The sequence below is a fragment of the Haemaphysalis longicornis genome, unplaced genomic scaffold (genome assembly GCF_048455015.1).
Source record: "Haemaphysalis longicornis isolate Haplotype H1 unplaced genomic scaffold, Haemaphysalis longicornis Haplotype H1 scaffold_5, whole genome shotgun sequence".
Taxonomy (NCBI): Eukaryota; Metazoa; Arthropoda; class Arachnida; order Ixodida; family Ixodidae; genus Haemaphysalis; species Haemaphysalis longicornis.
The window spans coordinates 115,499,897-115,513,246 of record NW_027526385.1 but is presented as its reverse complement, the minus strand read 5'-3'; the positions used below and the strand labels follow the sequence as shown (position 1 = coordinate 115,513,246).

Genomic DNA, 13,350 nt, shown 5'->3' with positions numbered 1-13,350 from the left:
GCCCAGATAGCCGAATTGGTAAGGCATTCGACATGTAATCGAAAGGCGCGGGTTTGGTCCCCACTCTGGGCGCGTTTTTCTTTCTTTCTTCTGTATATTAAAAAAAATGTTTACTTAATTAACCTTAGTGAAAAAGAAAAGAGCCTAACGACACCCCTATGCCTCTTTTGGCATTGTAGACTGCAGACCTATCTTTCTGTATTTCCTCAACGAGCACCTCATTGCCTTAGTATATTATTCTGCGAAAGCCTAGCGAGGGTCTCGGTTCTGGCAGCCTAAGTCCTAGGTAGCATAAGAGGGCTTCCCGCCAGTAACCCGCTTATGACAGGCTGTAGACATTCGAGTCACGCCCTGGGGGTTGTAAAGAAGGTCCCCTTCTCCCCGTGTAGTCAGAGTGGCGCTGGCTACCACTCTCAAGAGTCAGATACACTTCTAGTAAATATAAATAGCCCAGAAAGTGAAGGAGAACACAGTTGCCCAGATAGCCGATTTGGTAAGGCATTCGACATGTAATCGAAAAGCGTGGGTTCGGTCCCCACTCTGGGTGCGTGTTCTTCTTTCTTTCTTCTGTATATTTAAAAAAACTGTTTACTTAAATAACCGTAGTGAAAAAAAAGAGCCTAACGACACCCCTATGCCTCCTTTGGCATTGTAGACTGCCGACCTATCTTTCTGTATTTCCTCAACGAGCCCCTCATTTCCTTACTATATTATTCTGCGAAAGCCTAGCGAGGGTCTCGGTTCTGGCAGCCTTGATGCCTAGGTAGCATAAGAGGGCTTCCCGCCAGAAACCCGCTCATGACAGGCTGTAGACGCTCGAGTCACACCCCGGGGGTTGTTAAGAAGGTCCCCTTCTCCCCGTGTAGTCAGAGTGGCGCTGGCTACCACCCTCAAGAGTCAGATACACTTCTAGTAAATATAAATAGCCCAGAAAGTGAAATAGAACACAGTCGCCCATTTAGCCGAATTGGTAAGGCATTCGACATATAATCGAAAGGCGTGGGTTCGGTCCCCACTCTGGGCGCGTGTTTTTCTTTCTTTCTTCTGTATATTAAAAAAAATGTTTACTTAATTAACCGTAGTGAAAAAGAAAAGAGCCTAACGACACCCCTATGCCTCTTTTGGCATTGTAGACTGCAGACCTATCTTTCTGTATTTCCTCAACGAGCACCTCATTGCCTTAGTATATTATTCTGCGAAAGCCTAGCGAGGGTCTCGGTTCTGGCAGCCTTGATGCCTAGGTAGCATAAGAGGGCTTCCCACAAGTAACCCGCTCATGACAGGCTGTAGACGCTCGAGTCACGCCCCGGGGGTTGTAAAGAAGGTCCACTTCTCCCCGTGTAGTCAGAGTGGCACTGGCTACCACCCTCAAGAGTCAGATACACCTCTAGTAAATATAAATAGCCCAGAAAGTGAAGGAGAACACAGTCGCCCAGATAGCCGAATTGGTAAGGCATTCGACATGTAATCGAAAGGCGTGGGTTCGGTCCCCACTCTGGGCGCGTTTTTCTTTCTTCTGTATATTTAAAAAATGTTCACCAATTACCCGAAGTGAAAAAGAAAAGAGCCTAACGACACCCTATGCCTCCTTTGGCATTGTAGACTGCCGACCCATCTTTCTGTATTTCCTCAACGAGCCCCTGATTTCCTTACTATATTATTCCGCGAAAGCCTAGCGAGGGTCTCGGTTCTGGCAGCCTTGATGCCTAGGTAGCATAAGAGGGCTTCCCGCCAGTAACCCGCTTATGACAGGCTGTAGACGTTCGAGTCACGCCCCGGGGGTTGTAAAGAAGGTGCCCTTCTCCCCATGTAGTCAGAGTGGCGCTGGCTACCACCCTCAGGAGTCAGATACACTTCTAGTAAATATAAATAGCCCAGAAAGTGAAGGAGAACACAGTCGCCCAGGTAGCCGATTTGGTAAGGCATTCAACATGTAATCGAAAGGCGTGGGTTCGGTCCCCACTCTGGGCGCGTGTTTTTTTTTCTTTCTTCTGTATATTTAAAAAAAATGTTTACTTAATTACCCGAAGTGAAAAAGAAAAGAGCCTAACGACACCCCTATGCCTCCTTTGGCATTGTAGACTGTCAACCTATCTTTCTGTATTTCCTCAACGAGCCCCTCATTTCCTTACTATATTATTCTGCGAAAGCTTAGCGAGGGTCTCGGTTCTGGCAGCCTTGATGCCTAGGTAGCATAAGAGGGCTTCCCGCCAGTAACCCGCTCATGACAGGCTGTAGACGTTCGAGTCACGCCACGGGGGGTTGTAAAGAAGGTCCCCCTCTCCCCGTGTAGTCAGAGTGGCGCTGGCGACCACCCTCAAGAGTCTAATGCAGTTCTAGTAAATATAAATAGCCCAGAAAGTGAAGGAGAACAGAGTCGCCCAGATAGCCGAATTGGTAAGGCATTCGACATGTAATCGAAAGGCGTGGGTTCGGTCACCACTCTGGGCTCGTGTTTTTCTTTCTTTCTTCTGTATATTTAAAAAAATGTTTTCTTAATTACCCGAAGTGAAAAAGAAAAGAGCCTAACGACACCCCTATGCCTCCTTTGGCATTGTAGACTGTCGACCTATCTTTCTGTATTTCCTCAACGAGCCCCTCATTTCCTTACTATATTATTCTGCGAAAGCTTAGCGAGGGTCTCGGTTCTGGCCGCCTTGATGCCTAGGCAGCATAAGAGGGCTTCCCGCCAGTAACCCGCTCATGACAGGCTGTAAATGTTCGAGTCACGCCCCCGGGGTTGTAAAGAAGGTCCCCTTCTCCCCGTGTAGTCAGAGTGGCGCTGGCTACCACCCTCAAGAGTCAGATACAATTCTAGTAAATATAAATAGCCCAGAAAGTGAAGGAGAACACAGTCGCCCGGATAACCGAATTGGTAAGGCATTCGACATGTAATCGAAAGGCGGGGGTTCGGTCCCCACTCTGGGCTCTAGTTTTTCTTTCTTTCTTCTGTATATTTAAAAAAAATGTTTACTTAATTAACTGTAGTGTAAAAGAAAAGAGCCTAACGACACCCCTATGCCTCCTTTGGCATTGTAGACTGCCGACCCATCTTTCTGTATTTCCTCAATGAGCCCCTCATTTCCTTACTATATTATTCTGCGAAAGCCTAGCGAGGGTCTCGGTTCTGGCAGCCTTGATGCCTAGGTAGCGTAAGAGGGCTTCCCGCCAGTAAGCCGCTTATGACAGGCTGTAGACGTTCGAGTCACGCCCCGGGGGTTGTAAAGAAGGTGCCCTTCTCCCCGTGTAGTCAGAGTGGCGCTGGCTACCACCCTCAGGAGTCAGATACACTTCTAGTAAATATAAATAGCCCAGAAAGTGAAGGAGAACACAGTCGCCCAGATAGCCGATTTGGTATGCATTCGACATGTAATCGAAAGGCGTGGGTTTGGTCCCCACTCTGGGCGCGTGTTTTTTTTTCTTTCTTCTGTATATTTAAAAAAAAATGTTTACTTAATTACCCGAAGTGAAAAAGAAAAGAGCCTAACGACACCCCTATGCCTCCTTTGGCATTGTAGACTGTCGACCTATCTTTCTGTATTTCCTCAACGAGCCCCTCATTTCCTTACTATATTATTCTGCGAAAGCTTAGCGAGGGTCTCGGTTCTGGCAGCCTTGATTCCTAGGTAGCATAAGAGGGCTTCCCGCCAGTAACCCGCTCATGACAGGCTGTAGACGTTCGAGTCACGCCCCGGGGTTGTAAAGAAGGTCCCCCTCTCCCCGTGTAGTCAGAGTGGCGCTGGCGACCACCCTCAAGAGTCAGATGCAGTTCTAGTAAATATAAATAGCCCAGAAAGTGAAGGAGAACAGAGTTGCCCAGATAGCCGAATTGGTAAGGCATTCGACATATAATCGAAAGGCGTGGGTTCGGTCCCCACTCTGGGCGCGTGTTTTTCTTTCTTTCTTCTGTATATAAAAAAAATGTTTACTTAATTCACCGTAGTGAAAAAGAAAAGAGCCTAACGACACCCCTATGCCTCTTTTGGCATTGTAGACTGCAGACCTATCTTTCTGTATTTCCTCAACGAGCACCTCATTGCCTTATATATTATTCTGAGAAAGCCTAGCGAGGGTCTCGGTTCTGGCAGCCTAAGTCCTAGGTAGCATAAGAGGGCTTCCCGCCAGTTACCCGCTTATGACAGGCTGTAGACGTTCGAGTCACGCCCCGGGGGTTGTAAAAAGGTGCCCTTCTCCCCGTGTAGTCAGAGTGGCGCTGGCTACCACCCTCAGGAGTCAGATACACTTCTAGTAAATATAAATAGCCCAGAAAGTGAAGGAGAACACAGTCGCCCGGATAGCCGAATTGGTAAGGCATTCGACATGTAATCGAAAGGCGTGGGTTTGGTCCCCACTCTGGGCGCGTGTTTTTTTTCTTTCTTCTGTATATTTAAAAAAAAATGTTTACTTAATTACCCGAAGTGAAAAAGAAAAGAGCCTAACGACACCCCTATGCCTCCTTTGGCATTGTAGACTGTCGACCTATCTTTCTGTATTTCCTCAACGAGCCCCTCATTTCCTTACTATATTATTCTGCGAAAGCCTAGCGAGGGTCTCGGTTCTGGCAGCCTTGATGCCTAGGTAGCATAAGAGGGCTTCCCGCCAGTAACCCGCTCATGACAGGCTGTAGACGCTTGAGTCACACCCCGGGGGTTGTAAAGAAGGTCCCCTTCTCCCCGTGTAGTCAGAGTGGCGCTGGCTACCACCCTCAAGAGTCAGATACACTTCTAGTAAATATAAATAGCCCAGAAAGTGAAATAGAACACAGTCGCCCATTTAGCCGAATTGGTAAGGCATTCGACATATAATCGAAAGGCGTGGGATCGGTCCCCACTCTGGGCGCGTGTTTTTCTTTCTTTCTTCTGTATATTAAAAAAAATGTTTACTTAAGTAACCGTAGTGAAAAAGAAAAGAGCCTAACGACACCCCTATGCCTCTTTTGGCATTGTAGACTGCAGACCTATCTTTCTGTATTTCCTCAACGAGCACCTCATTGCCTTAGTATATTATTCTGGGAAAGCCTAGCGAGGGTCTCGGTTCTGGCAGCCTTGATGCCTAGGTAGCATAAGAGGGCTTCCCACAAGTAACCCGCTCATGACAGGCTGTAGACGCTCGAGTCACGCCCCGGGGGTTGTAAAGAAGGTCCCCTTCTCCCCGTGTAGTCAGAGTGGCACTGGCTACCACCCTCAAGAGTCAGATACACCTCTAGTAAATATAAATAGCCCAGAAAGTGAAGGAGAACAAAGTCGCCCAGATAGCCGAATTGGTAAGGCATTCGACATGTAATCGAAAGGCGTGGGTTCGGTCCCCACTCTGGGCGCGTGTTTTTCTTTCTTTCTTCTGTATATTTAAAAAATGTTCACCAATTAACCGTAGTGAAAAAGAAAAGAGCCTAACGACACCCTATGCCTCCTTTGGCACTGTAGACTGCCGACCCATCTTTCTGTATTTCCTCAACGAGCCCCTCATTTCCTTACTATATTATTCTGCGAAAGCTTAGCGAGGGTCTCGGTTCTGGCAGCCTTGATTCCTAGGTAGCATAAGAGGGCTTCCCGCCAGTAACCCGCTCATGACAGGCTGTAGACGTTCGAATCACACCCCGGGGTTGTAAAGAAGGTCCCCCTCTCCCCGTGTAGTCAGAGTGGCGCTGGCGACCACCCTCAAGAGTCAGATGCAGTTCTAGTAAATATAAATAGCCCAGAAAGTGAAGGAGAACAGAGTTGCCCAGATAGCCGAATTGGTAAGGCATTCGACATATAATCGAAAGGCATGGGTTCGGTCCCCACTCTGGGCGCGTGTTTTTCTTTCTTTCTTCTGTATATTAAAAAAAATGTTTACTTAATTAACCGTAGTGAAAAAGAAAAGAGCCTAACGACACCCCTATGCCTCTTTTGGCATTGTAGACTGCAGACCTATCTTTCTGTATTTCCTCAACGAGCACCTCATTGCCTTATATATTATTCTGCGAAAGCCTAGCGAGGGTCTCGGTTCTGGCAGCCTAAGTCCTAGGTAGCATAAGAGGGCTTCCCGCCAGTAACCCGCTTATGACAGGCTGTAGACGTTCGAGTCACGCCCCGGGGGTTGTAAAAAGGTGCCCTTCTCCCCGTGTAGTCAGAGTGGCGCTGGCTACCACCCTCAGGAGTCAGATACACTTCTAGTAAATATAAATAGCCCAGAAAGTGAAGGAGAACACAGTCGCCCGGATAGCCGAATTGGTAAGGCATTCGACATGTAATCGAAAGGCGGGGGTTGGTCCCCACTCTGGGCTCGTGTTTTTCTTTCTTTCTTCTGTATATTTAAAAAAATGTTTACTTAATTAACTGTAGTGAAAAAGAAAAGAGCCTAACGACACCCCTATGCCTCCTTTGGCATTGTAGACTGCCGACCCATCTTTCTGTATTTCCTCAATGAGCCCCTCATTTCCTTACTATTTTATTCTGCGAAAGCCTAGCGAGGGTCTCGGTTCTGGCAGCCTTGATGCCTAGGTAGCGTAAGAGGGCTTCCCGCCAGTAACCCGCTTATGACAGGCTGTAGACGTTCGAGTCACGCCCCGGGGGTTGTAAAGAAGGTGCCCTTCTCCCCGTGTAGTCAGAGTGGCGCTGGCTACCACCCTCAGGAGTCAGATACACTTCTAGTAAATATAAATAGCCCAGAAAGTGAAGGAGAACACAGTCGCCCAGATAGCCGATTTGGTATGCATTCGACATGTAATCGAAAGGCGTGGGTTTGGTCCCCACTCTGGGCGCGTGTTTTTTTTTCTTTCTTCTGTATATTTAAAAAAAAAATGTTTACTTAATTACCCGAAGTGAAAAAGAAAAGAGCCTAACGACACCCCTATGCCTCCTTTGGCATTGTAGACTGTCGACCTATCTTTCTGTATTTCCTCAACGAGCCCCTCATTTCCTTACTATATTATTCTGCGAAAGCCTAGCGAGGGTCTCGGTTCTGGCAGCCTTGATGCCTAGGTAGCATAAGAGGGCTTCCCGCCAGTAACCCGCTCATGACAGGCTGTAGACGCTTGAGTCACACCCCGGGGGTTGTAAAGAAGGTCCCCTTCTCCCCGTGTAGTCAGAGTGGCGCTGGCTACCACCCTCAAGAGTCAGATACACTTCTAGTAAATATAAATAGCCCAGAAAGTGAAATAGAACACAGTCGCCCATTTAGCCGAATTGGTAAGGCATTCGACATATAATCGAAAAGCGTGGGGTCGGTCCCCACTCTGGGCGCGTGTTTTTCTTTCTTTCTTCTGTATATTAAAAAAAATGTTTACTTAATTAACCGTAGTGAAAAAGAAAAAGCCTAACGACACCCCTATGCCTCTTTTGGCATTGTAGACTGCAGACCTATCTTTCTGTATTTCCTCAACGAGCACCTCATTGCCTTAGTATATTATTCTGCGAAAGCCTAGCGAGGGTCTCGGTTCTGGCAGCCTTGATGCCTAGGTAGCATAAGAGGGCTTCCCACAAGTAACCCGCTCATGACAGGCTGTAGACGCTCGAGTCACGCCCCGGGGGTTGTAAAGAAGGTCCCCTTCTCCCCGTGTAGTCAGAGTGGCACTGGCTACCACCCTCAAGAGTCAGATACACCTCTAGTAAATATAAATAGCCCAGAAAGTGAAGGAGAACAAAGTCGCCCAGATAGCCGAATTGGTAAGGCATTCGACATGTAATCGAAAGGCGTGGGTTCGGTCCCCACTCTGGGCGCGTGTTTTTCTTTCTTTCTTCTGTATATTTAAAAAATGTTCACCAATTAACCGTAGTGAAAAAGAAAAGAGCCTAACGACACCCTATGCCTCCTTTGGCATTGTAGACTGCCGACCCATCTTTCTGTATTTCCTCAACGAGCCCCTCATTTCCTTACTATATTATTCTGCGAAAGCCTAGCGAGGGTCTCGGTTTTGGCAGCCTTGATGCCTAGGTAGCATAAGAGGGCTTCCCGCCAGTAACCCGCTTATGACAGGCTGTAGACGTTCGAGTCACGCCCCGGGGGTTGTAAAGAAGGTGCCCTTCTCCCCATGTAGTCAGAGTGGCGCTAGCTACCACCCTCAGGAGTCAGATACACTTCTAGTAAATATAAATAGCCCAGAAAGTGAAGGAGAACACAGTCGCCCAGGTAGCCGATTTGGTAAGGCATTCAACATGTAATCGAAAGGCGTGGGTTCGGTCCCCACTCTGGGCGCGTGTTTTTCTTTCTTTCTTCCGTATATTAAAAAAAATGTTTACTTAATTAACCGTAGTGAAAAAGAAAAGAGCCTAACGACACCCCTATGCCTCTTTTGGCATTGTAGACTGCAGACCTATCTTTCTGTATTTCCTCAACGAGCACCTCATTGCCTTAGTAAATTATTCTGCGAAAGCCTAGCGAGGGTCTCGGTTCTGGCAGCCTAAGTCCTAGGTAGCATAAGAGGGCTTCCCGCCAGTAACCCGCTTATGACAGGCTGTAGACGTTCGAGTCACGCCCCGGGGGTTGTAAAAAGGTGCCCTTCTCCCCGTGTAGTCAGAGTGGCGCTGGCTACCACCCTCAGGAGTCAGATACACTTCTAGTAAATATAAATAGCCCAGAAAGTGAAGGAGAACACAGTCGCCCGGATAGCCGAATTGGTAAGGCATTCGACATGTAATCGAAAGGCGGGGGTTTGTCCCCACTCTGGGCTCGTGTTTTTCTTTCTTTCTTCTGTATATTTAAAAAAAATGTTTTAATTATTAACTGTAGTGAAAAAGAAAAGAGCCAACGACACCCCTATGCCTCTTTGGCATTGTAGACTGCCGACCCATCTTTCTGTATTTCCTCAACGAGCCCCTCATTTCCTTACTATATTATTCTGCGAAAGCCTAGCGAGGGTCTCGGTTCTGGCAGCCTAAGTCCTAGGTAGCATAAGAGGGCTTCCCGCCAGTAACCCGCTCATGACAGGCTGTAGACGTTCGAGTCACGCCCCGGGGGTTGTAAAAAGTGCCCTTCTCCCCGTGTAGTCAGAGTGGCGCTGGCTACCACCCTCAGGAGTCAGATACACTTCTAGTAAATATAAATAGCCCAGAAAGTGAAGGAGAACACAGTTGCCCAGATAGCCGATTTGGTAAGGCATTCGACATGTAATCGAAAGGCGTGGGTTCGGCCCCACTCTGGGTGCGTGTTCTTCTTTCTTTCTTCTGTATATTTAAAAAAACTGTTTACTTAAATAACCGTAGTGAAAAAAAAGAGCCTAACGACACCCCTATGCCTCCTTTGGCATTGTAGACTGCCGACCTATCTTTCTGTATTTCCTCAACGAGCCCCTCATTTCCTTACTATATTATTCTGCGAAAGCCTAGCGAGGGTCTCGGTTCTGGCAGCCTTGATGCCTAGGTAGCATAAGAGGGCTTCCCGCCAGTAACCCGCTCATGACAGGCTGTAGACGCTCGAGTCACACCCCGGGGGTTGTAAAGAAGGTCCCCTTCTCCCCGTGTAGTCAGAGTGGCGCTGGCTACCACCCTCAAGAGTCAGATACACTTCTAGTACATATAAATAGCCCAGAAAGTGAAATAGAACACAGTCGCCCATTTAGCCGAATTGGTAAGGCATTCGACATATAATCGAAAGGCGTGGGTTCGGTCCCCACTCTGGGCGCGTGTTTTTCTTTCTTTCTTCTGTATATTAAAAAAAATGTTTACCTAATTAACCGTAGTGAAAAAGAAAAGAGCCTAACGACACCCCTATGCCTCCTTTGGCATTGTAGACTGTCGACCTATCTTTCTGTATTTCCTCAACGAGCCCATCATTTCCTTACTATATTATTCTGCGAAAGCTTAGCGAGGGTCTCGGTTCTGGCAGCCTTGATGCCTAGGTAGCATAAGAGGGCTTCCCGCCAGTAACCCGCTCATGACAGGCTGTAGACCTTCGAGTCACGCCACGGGGGGTTGTAAAGAAGGTCCCCCTCTCCCCGTGTAGTCAGAGTGGCGCTGGCGACCACCCTCAAGAGTCAGATGCAGTTCTAGTAAATATAAATAGCCCAGAAAGTGAAGGAGAACACAGTCGCCCAGATAGCCGAATTGGTAAGGCATTCGACATGTAATCGAAAGGCGTGGGTTCGGTCCCCACTCTGGGCTCGTGTTTTTCTTTCTTTCTTCTGTATATTTAAAAAAATGTTTTCTTAATTACCCGAAGTGAAAAAGAAAAGAGCCTAACGACACCCCTATGCCTCCTTTGGCATTGTAGACTGTCGACCTGTCTTTCTGTATTTCTTCAACGAGCCCCTCATTTCCTTACTATATTATTCTGCGAAAGCTTAGCGGGGGCTCGGTTCTGGCAGCCTTGATGCCTAGGTAGCATAAGAGGGCTTCCCGCCAGTAACCCGCTCATCACAGGCTGTAGACGTTCGAGTCACGCCCCGGGGGTTGTAAAGAAGGTCTCCCTCTCCCAGTGATCAGAGTGACGCTGGCTACCACCCTCAGGAGTCAGATACACTTCTAGAAAATATAAATAGCCCAGAAAGTGAAGGAGAACACAGTTGCCCGGATAGCCGAATTGGTAAGGCATTCGACAAGTAATCGAAAGGCGGGGGTTTGTCCCCACTCTGGGCTCGTGTTTTTCTTTCTTTCTTCTGTGTATTTAAAAAAAATGTTTTCTTAATTAACTGTAGTGAAAAAGAAAAGAGCCAACGACACCCCTATGCCTCCTTTGGCATTGTAGACTGCCGACCCATCTTTCTGTATTTCCTCAACGAGCCCCTCATTTCCTTACTATATTATTCTGCGAAAGCCTAGCGAGGGTCTCGGTTCTGGCAGCCTAAGTCCTAGGTAGCATAAGAGGGCTTCCCACCAGTAACCCGCTTATGACAGGCTGTAGACGTTCGAGTCACGCCCCGGGGGTTGTAAAGAAGGTGCCCTTCTCCCCGTGTAGTCAGAGTGGCGCTGGCTACCACCCTCAGGAGTCAGATACACTTCTAGTAAATATAAATAGCCCAGAAAGTGAAGGAGAACACAGTCGCCCGGATAGCCGAATTGGTAAGGCATTCGACATGTAATCGAAAGGCGGGGGTTGGTCCCCACTTTGGGCTCGTGTTTTTCTTTCTTTCTTCTGTATATTTAAAAAAATGTTTACTTAATTAACTGTAGTGAAAAAGAAAAGAGCCTAACGACACCCCTATGCCTCCTTTGGCATTGTAGGCTGCCGACCCATCTTTCTGTATTTCCTCAATGAGCCCCTCATTTCCTTACTATATTATTCTGCGAAAGCCTAGCGAGGGTCTCGGTTCTGGCAGCCTTGATGCCTAGGTAGCGTAAGAGGGCTTCCCGCCAGTAACCCGCTTATGACAGGCTGTAGACGTTCGAGTCACGCCCCGGGGGTTGTAAAGAAGGTGCCCTTCTCCCCGTGTAGTCAGAGTGGCGCTGGCTACCACCCTCAGGAGTCAGATACACTTCTAGTAAATATAAATAGCCCAGAAAGTGAAGGAGAACACAGTCGCCCAGATAGCCGATTTGGTATGCATTCGACATGTAATCGAAAGGCGTGGGTTTGGTCCCCACTCCGGGCGCGTGTTTTTTTTTCTTTCTTCTGTATATTTAAAAAAAATGTTTACTTAATTACCCGAAGTGAAAAAGAAAAGAGCCTAACGACACCCCTATGCCTCCTTTGGCATTGTAGACTGTCGACCTATCTTTCTGTATTTCCTCAACGAGCCCCTCATTTCCTTACTATATTATTCTGCGAAAGCCTAGCGAGGGTCTCGGTTCTGGCAGCCTTGATGCCTAGGTAGCATAAGAGGGCTTCCCGCCAGTAACCCGCTCATGACAGGCTGTAGACGCTTGAGTCACACCCCGGGGGTTGTACAGAAGGTCCCCTTCTCCCCGTGTAGTCAGAGTGGCACTGGCTACCACCCTCAAGAGTCAGATACACTTCTAGTAAATATAAATAGCCCAGAAAGTGAAATAGAACACAGTCGCCCATTTAGCCGAATTGGTAAGGCATTTGACATATAATCGAAAGGCGTGGGTTCGGTCCCCACTCTGGGCGCGTGTTTTTCTTTCTTTCTTCTGTATATTAAAAAAAATGTTTACTTAATTAACCGTAGTGAAAAAGAAAAGAGCCTAACGACACCCCTATGCCTCTTTTGGCATTGTAGACTGCAGACCTATCTTTCTGTATTTCCTCAACGAGCACCTCATTGCCTTAGTATATTATTCTGCGAAAGCCTAGCGAGGGTCTCGGTTCTGGCAGCCTTGATGCCTAGGTAGCATAAGAGGGCTTCCCACAAGTAACCCGCTCATGACAGGCTGTAGACGCTCGAGTCACGCCCCGGGGGTTGTAAAGAAGGTCCCCTTCTCCCTGTGTAGTCAGAGTGGCACTGGCTACCACCCTCAAGAGTCAGATACACCTCTAGTAAATATAAATAGCCCAGAAAGTGAAGGAGAACACAGTCGCCCAGATAGCCGAATTGGTAAGGCATTCGACATGTAATCGAAAGGCGTGGGTTCGGTCCCCACTCTGGGCGCGTGTTTTTCTTTCTTTCTTCTGTATATTTAAAAAATGTTCACCAATTAACCGTAGTGAAAAAGAAAAGAGCCTAACGACACCCCTATGCCTCCTTTGGCATTGTAGACTGTCGACCTATCTTTCTGTATTTCCTCAACGAGCCCATCATTTCCTTACTATATTATTCTGCGAAAGCTTAGCGAGGGTCTCGGTTCTGGCAGCCTTGATGCCTAGGTAGCATAAGAGGGCTTCCCGCCAGTAACCCGCTCATGACAGGCTGTAGACGTTCGAGTCACGCCCCGGGGGTTGTAAAGAAGGTCCCCTTTTCCCCGTCTAGTCAGAGTGGTGCTGGCTACCACCCTCAAGAGTCAGATACACTTCTAGAAAAACTAAATAGCCCAGAAAGTGAAGGAGAACACAGTCGCCCAGATAGCCGAATTGGAAAGGCATTCGACATGAAATCGAAAGGCGTGGGTTGGTCCCCATTCTGGGCGCATGTTTTTCTTTCTTTCTTCTGTATATTTAAAAAAAATGTTTACTTTAAAAACCGTAGTGAAAAAGAAAAGAGCCTAACGACACCCCCATGCCTCCTTTGGCATTGTAGACTGCCGACCTATCTTTCTGTATTTCCTCAACGAGCCCCTCATTTCCTTACTATATTATTCTGCGAAAGCCTACCGAGGGTCTCGGTTCTGGCAGCCTTGATGCCTAGGTAGCATAACAGGGCTTCCCGCCAGTAACCCACTCATGACAGGCTGTAGATGTTCGAGTCACGCCCCGGGGGTTGTAAAGAAGGTCCCCTTCTCCCTGCGTAGTCAGAGTGGCGCTGGCTACCACCCTCAAGAGTCAGATACACTTCTAGTAAATATAAATAGCCCAGAAAGTGAAGGAGAACACAGTCGCCCA

General features: G+C 47.7%; 2 non-coding genes across 2 annotated transcripts; both read left to right on the top strand.

Moving 5' to 3' along the window:
• The first annotated feature begins 3,814 nt into the window (after nt 1-3,814).
• Trnai-uau (transfer RNA isoleucine (anticodon UAU)) lies at nt 3,815-3,886 on the top strand. Its single transcript has one exon. It is a non-coding gene; the product is annotated as a tRNA-Ile (tRNA).
• Nucleotides 3,887-5,719: 1,833 nt separating this feature from the next.
• Trnai-uau (transfer RNA isoleucine (anticodon UAU)) lies at nt 5,720-5,791 on the top strand. Its single transcript has one exon. It is a non-coding gene; the product is annotated as a tRNA-Ile (tRNA).
• The last annotated feature ends 7,559 nt before the right edge of the window (nt 5,792-13,350 follow it).